The sequence below is a fragment of the Dasypus novemcinctus genome, chromosome 22 (genome assembly GCF_030445035.2).
Source record: "Dasypus novemcinctus isolate mDasNov1 chromosome 22, mDasNov1.1.hap2, whole genome shotgun sequence".
Classification (NCBI taxonomy): domain Eukaryota; kingdom Metazoa; phylum Chordata; class Mammalia; order Cingulata; family Dasypodidae; genus Dasypus; species Dasypus novemcinctus.
Window position 1 is genome coordinate 28,304,821 of NC_080694.1, and position 8,608 is coordinate 28,313,428.

Here is an 8,608-nt window from a genome sequence, read left to right on the forward strand (position 1 = left end):
TGTGACAGCAGCCTGAGAAAAGTGAGATGTCCCTCTTCTGGCACTACCATCCCTCCAGGAGGGCTGAGGGATAGCCCAGGTGCCCAGCTGTCCGCCAGGCTGAGGTTCCTTAACCAAGGCTTTTATCTAATCAGATGCCTTGAGGAACGCCCTGGGGACGGACAGAAACAATGTTGAAAAGAAAGGAATGGGTGACCTGGACAACTCTGAACACCCTTCTCTTCCTTCCTTCTGCCCTCTCTTGGGTGCTTCCGGTGCTTAGACCCCAGAGCTCTTCCCACCATGCACATCTTCACAGAGGGGCCGGGCCAGACGGTGCAGACCTATTCCTGGTTCTTGGTGAGTGGGAAGGCGGCCCTAGGGTTCCCGGGACCCAGGACCGTCCATCAGCCTGGCTGCTTATTCATAGCCCCGGGAACCACCGCACATACTGCTGAGGGGGCCGCATCCTGCACACTGGATAGCCTCGGGGCTCCCTTTCTAGACTCTTTGAGCACCCCCGGATTGCCGCGAGGCCCCTCCAGCTCTGGGGGGGAGGGGTGCATCTGTGTCTCTCAGTAATAGAAGCTCTGCTCTTCAGGGTCCAGGTGCCTGTCCCAACGACCCCGCGGAGCAGCCCCTGCCCCCTCCACTCCCGGGCACCCCATCGAGTCTTCCTCCCTGGTGAGCAATCCCCGCCCCCCTCCCGTCACTTGACCTTCCCGGTAGACCTTTCCCAGTATGATGTCCTGCTCCCACCCCCACAGAAGCATCCGCCACCCTGCCCGGACCCCGCCCCCACCCCCTGCCTGGTCCCCAGACCCCTTCCACGCGGTGCCGCTGGGTGTCCTGTCCCGCACAGCCCCGCCCCAGCCGCTCCCTGGCAGGGGAGCCCTGCCCCCAGCACCGCCTCACCCCCGCCGCTCGATGCCGCCCCTCCCGTCTCACCCTGGCCTAGCGGGAGAAGTCGCTGTGCTCCTCGGGGTCCAGGCGCCGCGGCGGGACGTAGCTGAAGGCGGACAGCGCCGAGGTGGGGCGGCGGCCGGGGCTTGCCCCGCAGCGTGGCAGCGGCGATCTCCTCGTCCCCCAGGCCGCCCCCATCCAGCTTCTCCGCCCAGGCCAGGTCGGTCCCACCCGGCCGGGGGCCCCGCCCGAGTCCGCCTGGCTGCCAGGCGCCCGCGTTCGGCAGTTGCCGGGAAACCGCGGCCTCGCGTCACAAAGCTCGGCGGGGGCGCAGGGCTGGGGCGCTGGGCCAGGGGCGCAGGGCCGAGGGCGCAGCCGGGCTGGGGATGGGACCGTGCCCTCCCGTCTCCCTGCGGGTCCCTGGAGCGCCCATTTGGGACGCGAGGAGCCGCGTCTGCTGGACTGGGGGCCTGCGCAGGCTTGCCCTTGCCCTTGAGCTCGCGGAGGGTCCCAAGCGGGCTGTCTGGAAGAAGTGCAGGCCACCCGCGCGCTGCATCTGAAACCCTCCAGGAGCCGCGGAACACTAGTGGAAGAAAAAGGTGGAATTCATTGCCATCGTATATTAACTCAGCGTGTCCGCAGCAGCATCGTGTCAACGTGCAACGAATCAATTTTCAGCGCCTCGGTCATCATGAGGGATCACCGTTCACGGTACTGGCAGGTGCGGGTGTGCAGCGGCACGAATCGAATCCAGCCAAGTAATATCTGGGAAAACTGAGCTGTTCCGCAGCGCTCTGCTGTTTCTTGAGTCAAATGCTGGTTCAATAGGTGAGTTCCTTTTGTCGAAAATTCACTTAATTCTAAAGCCTCGAATGTGTGTGTGTGTGTATCAGTAAAAAGGAAAAGGGGAACGAAACTGGCCTTGGGAATACTTTAATCAGGGGGGCTCTAAGAAGACCGGCTTGAAACATAAATGATAATGAGGACCCAGACTTGTGAAATCTGGGGAACAGTTGGTCATTCCAGGCAGAGGGAAGAGCATCTGTGGTGGCCCTGAGGCCGAGCCCATTGATGTGCAGGCGGCAGAAAGGGAGGACAAGGACGGTGCAGCTTTCAGAAGGGGTAGGCAGCAAGGAGTGCAGGTGGACAGGCAAGCAGGGGAGGGGTCGCTCTCAGGCCGGGACCAACTAGCACCCCTCTCAGGGGGCTTCTTGCCCGCAGGTCCTTGCTGCAGGCAGAGGTTTTAGAGATTTTTCAGTACCATGTGCTTGATGCTAATTAACAAAAACAGTAACCACACATTCACAGTGGCACCCCTAGAAGTAGAGGACCCTAGAAGTATGGTACCCCTAGAAGTACAGCACACTAGCAGTAGGGGACCCTAGAATTATGGCACCCCTAGAAGTATGACCCAGCAACCCAGTCTGTGCTTCTCCTACCCCTCCTTACAGGTACCCTCACCAAAAGCTGTGTCAATAAAATCTGACTGGAAAAGAAAGCACCCTAGCACCTCTATGAGAAGCGACGATAGCACCTGCCATTGACTAAGCATTCCCTTCACTGTTTGCCAGGTGCTGCCCTAAGCAATTCCATGGCATGTTTCATTGACTATCCTCCACTATTTAGACTACACTTATTTGAAATTTTGGGGATATCTCAGCCTCCAGAGGTGCTCAGTTCACCAATGAGCCAAAATCCCCTCTGGATTTGTGGCCCAAGCCCTTGTGATGGTGTAGCCTTTTTGGAGGGAACTGACTGCTTTTCTTCCCCAGGACTATCTCAACTACACTGATTTCTGCTCCTCCCTAGTTTTCCTTCCATCTGACAAGCATTCCCCAAGTTCCTTATTCACCAGCCTACGAAGGCTCGGAAGGCAGCAACTTTAGGACCACACACTCCACAGGCAACTCTCCCAGCAGCACCATCCCTCTGCCTCCAGGCCTGGCTCAGGCAAAGTGCTTCTTCACTGGGAGGAAGGTAAGCAGTGCAAGAGAAACTGCTCCCCTTTTGCTCAGCCGAAACGGTCACTGTACCCTTCTGCAGCTACTGCTCTGCCCAGCAATTACAGGATCCAGGGACCATCCAGAGTTTCATGGGTGGCCAATAAATCTAAGCTTTGCTGTCCCCTACTGACCGGAGAATACCTCCATTGCTTAAGAGGTGATGCTCACAAGTACAGCTCTTTTTAATCATTTTAATTTCTCTGCTTTAATTTTGAAGACTAATGGCAAGAAGATGCTGTGTTCAAAATTATCTTCAAATGCATGGCTCCAACACTTCCAACAGGGACACTGGGAAATGTCTTGCTAATCTCTAACCATTTATGTGAATGTCACCTCAAATTCTTCAGGGTCATCATCAGAGACCAGTGCTATGCAGTGAATACTAAAATGGTTTGAATCTTGGTTTCACTTGCTACTAGATGTCACCTGCTTTGTCTAACACCACTACAGGGTTGGTGGGCAGACTATATGAGGAAATTCAGATGGCCCCAGCATTATCGCCCATTTGGCTTGTGTCTATAGAAACATTAGAATTAGATATACATGAGGATTCGGGTCCTAAGGACTGGACTTTGAAATCTAACAACTTGTTCAAATCCCTCCTCTTGTAGTGGGATGGTTAGTGAAAGCAGCAGTCATGTACTCAGTAGCTTAAATTTTTCATAACAAGCACATGCATTCTTGCAGGATGAAACATTTTAAGCAGTTGCAGAGGGAGTGCCAGCCCCGTGGCCTGACTTTGCTTCATGCTTTGCACAGTGTGCTGCAGCCGGCGCCATGTCTCAGATGCTCCCCATCCACGGCAGCCTGCAACTCAGGAACCCACCCAAGGGCCTCCTCTCACTCCCTGGGTTGGCCTGAAGTCTCCTGCTCTCCCGCAGAGGTTTGCAGAATGCCGGCTGCACATCACTGGAATGTGGGCTCACTTATCTCTTTGTCCCACACAACTGCTAAGGCAAGCACAGGGGGTCTTTTCTCCTTTACCCTGGAGCACTTAGCACAAGACCTCCAAGTGGGAATCCCTTATATGATAGATGTGTGAAGTGGGCAGGGGGAGGCCAGATGAGGCAAGGGGTCCATGGAGGAGGGAACTGAAAGAGCAATGCAGGAAAAGGCCATGATGGACGAGGACCTGAGTGGAGAGGGTGGAGGAATGTTCTAGGCTGCACATTTTCTTCACAGTATTCACAACCACATTACCAATGTGCATGGCAATGTAATCAGGTCTCCCCTCTTTAAACTCTAAACTCAGGGTTTACTTTCATACCAAGGGTGAGCTGAGAAACAAGGAGGATTGCCTAGAGTTGTGGGTTGGTGGGGGAGGGCTGCAAGGTGAGGCAGAGAAGGACAAGAGAACTCACAGAAGGCAGACGTGACACTGGGCTTGGTCTCGGTAGCAAAGAGGGACTGTGGAAGGGTTTCTGAGGCATAGAATGATCCAGAACAGGGCTTAGGCCCAAAGCCATGAACTGCATGAACTGTAAGTAAGTACCGCTAAGAACTGTAAATGAGACCACTTCACATGTTTCCAAGATGTGAGAGTCCTTTCAGCCTGGCTCCCAGGTGAGTGGCAATTCACTTGGGCATATGAACACATCCGAATCGATTGCATCTCTCTCCCGGTCAATCTTTAATTTGCTTCTATATGTCTCATTCCTTCTCTGCAAAGAAGCATAAAATTTTACAGGGAACTTAGAGCTCTAGAACTCATAGACTTTCAATAACCTATGCTAAAGATAAAAAAAAAAACTTAAAAAGTAAAGATAAAGAGATCTAACAAGTTACATGTGATGGTTAATCACCATCCAGTTGGTGCCGAGTCATTGGATGATGCAAGCCCTGGCCTGCCACTGTGAGGACATTCTGTTGGTGACTTTAGCTTAATAGGCAGTTGGTTGCATCTAAGGCTGGTTACATCCACAAACAAGGGTGACTGCCTTCAGCAAGGAGGGGAGTCCCATCACCCCAGCAGCTGGAGGTCTTAAAGCAACACCAAGTTTCTCAGCAGTCACAACTCCTTTCTCTATTTCTCCAGCTTCTCCCGAGGAAGTCATCTCCTGTGCTGTTTCCAATGCATGGCCTGCCCTAGGAAATCTGAACTTGCCTATCCCCAGGGTCACTAAGCCAATTCTACTAACAAATCCCTTCCTATTTACATATGGCCCCATATCCTATTGGCTGTTTCTTCAGAGAACCCTAATATGGTAGAAATGCAGATATTACTAGCTACTATGTCCTGTGATTACTTTGTGGTGGGCCTTTTGCTAAATGTTTTTAAGTGTATTAACTCATTTCATCCTTATTTTCTGATTAGCCATTTGGAAATGAGGCCCAAAGTTATACAATTTGCAAGAGATGGTGAAATCAATCCCACGTGCCTGACTCCTGAACACAGATTCGCAGTCCTCTGCTGCATCGCTGCTCAGACCAGGTTCAAGTCTCATCTTCACCCGTGGTTCTATATCCAAGGCAGGCACTGACCATCTCTGAGCTTTGGAGAGGGAACATTGCACAAGTCCAAGGCCCCTGGAAATCATACAGGCCTGTGTTCAAGTGCTTAGCATGGAGCTCTGCACAGAGCAGGTGCAAAGTAAATGGCAGCTACTTCCCCTGTTCAAGGTCCCAGAAATAGCCGGAGGTAGAAACCCAGTCTCCTAACTCTGCAGCCCTTTCCACACCTGCCTGCCTTGTCTCACTCTCCCCTTAAGCTTTAACCTGACCATAATTGGAGAGTGAAGCATCTGTACTTCACTAAATGCAATGTAATTCACTCATGATTTACGTTTTAGAAGATTTCCCCCACAATCAAACCTGCCCCCTCACAACCCTCCCTAAATTTACTTTACTTCATTGTACATTTAAAATAAAAGCTCCTGAATACATATATACTTAAAGATTTTATTTTAATTGACCCCCCCCCCCAGTTGTTTGCACTTGCTGTCTGCTCATCTTCTTTTTAGGAGGCACTGGGAACAGAACCTGGGGCCTCCCATGTGGGAGGGAGGCACCTAATTACCCAAACCACCTCTGCTCCATTTGATATGTCTCATTGTTTTTCTTCACTGTGTCTCTTAGTTACATCACTCACTGCATCATCTGGTTGCATCAGCTCACTGTGTCACCTTGTTGCATCAGCTCACCAAGTCAGCTCGTCCTGTCAGCATGTTATTTGGCTCATCCTCTTTAGGAGGCACTGGGAACTGAAACCAGGACCTACCACATTGTGGGTAGGAGTCCAGCTGCTTAAGACACATTCACTTCCCTGTATTTTATTAAAGGATTTTTTTCTGTATCGTTCTATAATTATAAATGTTATAGTAGTCTAAAGTGCAGTCATCTGTTTTCCCATTGCTCCTCCTCACCATACATTATATCTGCTAACAAAGTACATCAGGACATGGGGAAAAATATTTCTTATATTTGTAAAAAGAGGAAATGAAGTTCTCTAAAGAGCATACTCTTTTCATTTAGCAGGTAACTGTTACAAGATGGCAGATTTAAAAATAGTCATCCATTGTATTCATTTATTGTACTTGATCAGTTCTGTTTGACATATAAAGTCAAGTATCTATGATACTAATATTAAATTGAACTTTAATTTTAAATCAATCACTGACACTTGGTATACACAGTTTAGGGAAAATAAAGGCTCCTTCCATGTCTCCGTAAGATCTGGACAGATCCTTTTCAGATCACCAAATAGTCCATAATTCTGCAAAATGGCTAATTCACAAATAAGGCTCTTTTTATACTGACTCCCATAAAAACACAACTCCTTTCATGATCTGAGTTCTGAAGTCACTATTCCTTCTTGTCAGCACTGAACCCCAGGGATTTGAGAAAAGAATTTTCTTGATAAATATTTGACAAATTCAAGCCTTGATTTTACCATCTCAGCCTCATGAAAATGGATCAGTTATGAGAAGAAGAAAGAAAAAAGGAACTGGCTAGTATAATCCTTCATAACTGAAATTACCATGTTGAACTTGTTTGTCTCTAACAACCTGCCCACCAACACTTGCACACACATAAGAATGGAAGCTCCTTGAAGGCAAAGTCACAGTTTTCTTACTGGTGTACTCGCAGAGCCCAGAACAATGCCTGGTACATAATAAGAGCTCAATAAATATTTGTTGGTTAAATAAGAGGGATATTTAAAGAAGGATCAAACATGATTCCTGTCCTCAAAGACACAATCAATACTAGAAGTATGCAACAAGCCAAAGCAGAGTGTGTGAAGAAAATCAGCATTCCAGCCCTCAGAGGAGTTCAGGGTTTTAGTTTGTGGGGAAAGAAGAGTCCTGAGTTGGGTGCTAATGAATGGACAGAATCTAGTCACAGGGAGATGCTGTCTGGAGGGAGAGGGAGCACTGGGCAAAGGAGCAAGGCAAGAGATAATGGAGCGAATTAGGTGGGAGGGAAGAGACCACCAGCTTGGAGCCAAGTAACAAGGTGCAGCCTGCAGGGGTCGCAAAAGTCAGAGCAGAGGAGGTTCTACTGTATCCTGTGAGTAGGAAAGAGACAAGGTTTTTGATAACAGGCTGGCATGCTGAGGGTTTTCAGAAGATTAGTCTGGGGTGTGCAAGATGAACTGGACAAGAGTAAGCCAGAGAGGAAACCAGGGAGCAGACTAGCACCAAAGCTTAGAGAACTTGGGAAAGTCATCTACATTCTAGTCACTCATCATCATAATGCCTTATTAAGTAACTTACAAAGGAAACAATAAGGTCTTAGGCATTAGGCAGTGATGAAGATATTGGTTTTAGTGAGTCATCTTGTCCATTCTTTCCCTTATACCAGGGGGAAATTAAAACAGATATTCCAATAATTTAATAAATCTAAAAACAGAGGTGAGCATATGTTATGAAGAATATAGGCATGTTCTGCTTTTGGAAAACTGAAGGTAAGAAAATTCCATATTTCAAAACAGAAGCCAAAGTTTTATAAAAAAATATCCAGTACCCAGAAAAGCCTAATTAACAAAGTGGGTACTTAAATTAGAGATATGAGATTCTTAGACCACTGGGCTAGCAGACTACTTAGGACCCTGGAAAAAGCAAGTCAATTAGGGATTACTTTGGGGGCGGGGGAAATGGAACCATACAAGGACAACTTGATAATCAAGTAACTGGAAGTGGCATTGTTTAATAGCCTCTTTTCCTAGTAAATTTTTGCTGTTAAAATCTTTTGGGGCCATTAATGCGTAGTGCTACTCTGAAAAAAAATCGAAAAATAAACTTATTTTTTATAACAATCCAAAACATTCTTAATATTTTTTGGCCAGTGTTTACTCAAGATTTGGCTTTTCCTAATGGCCAATACTTTCACATCAATCACAAATCTGTTATTCCTTAGTCTACTGAAAATGTACTCGGCTTTATTAATGATGTTATTTATAAAATATTATAAGGAATTTCAAAAAGAAATATCCTGAGAAGTAGTTTTAATTTCTGAAATCATCTATTTTTCTCACCCTTTTAAGAAAATAATCCTTGCCTATTCACTTCAACAGGCCTTGTAACGTAAAAATCACAATAGTTTCTTTACCTTTTGTGTACATCTTCATCAACTGTAAAAGGTAATACAAATCCTTCTTTATCTAATTTAATTTCAATATCTGGTGAGAAAAGGAGAAAAGTCTTCATGTGATACCCTCACAAACACTATCTTCCTTTACTACTTTGTTCTATTTTGATTTCTTCCAAACTATTTATCAATAGGAC

General features: G+C 47.6%; 1 long non-coding RNA gene across 1 annotated transcript; it reads left to right on the top strand.

Moving 5' to 3' along the window:
* The first annotated feature begins 1,294 nt into the window (after nt 1-1,294).
* Nucleotides 1,295-3,837, top strand: LOC131275223 (uncharacterized). Its single transcript, XR_009182632.2, has 3 exons — nt 1,295-1,710; nt 2,692-2,859; nt 3,573-3,837. It is a non-coding gene; the product is annotated as an uncharacterized lncRNA (long non-coding RNA).
* Nucleotides 3,838-8,608: the final 4,771 nt, after the last annotated feature.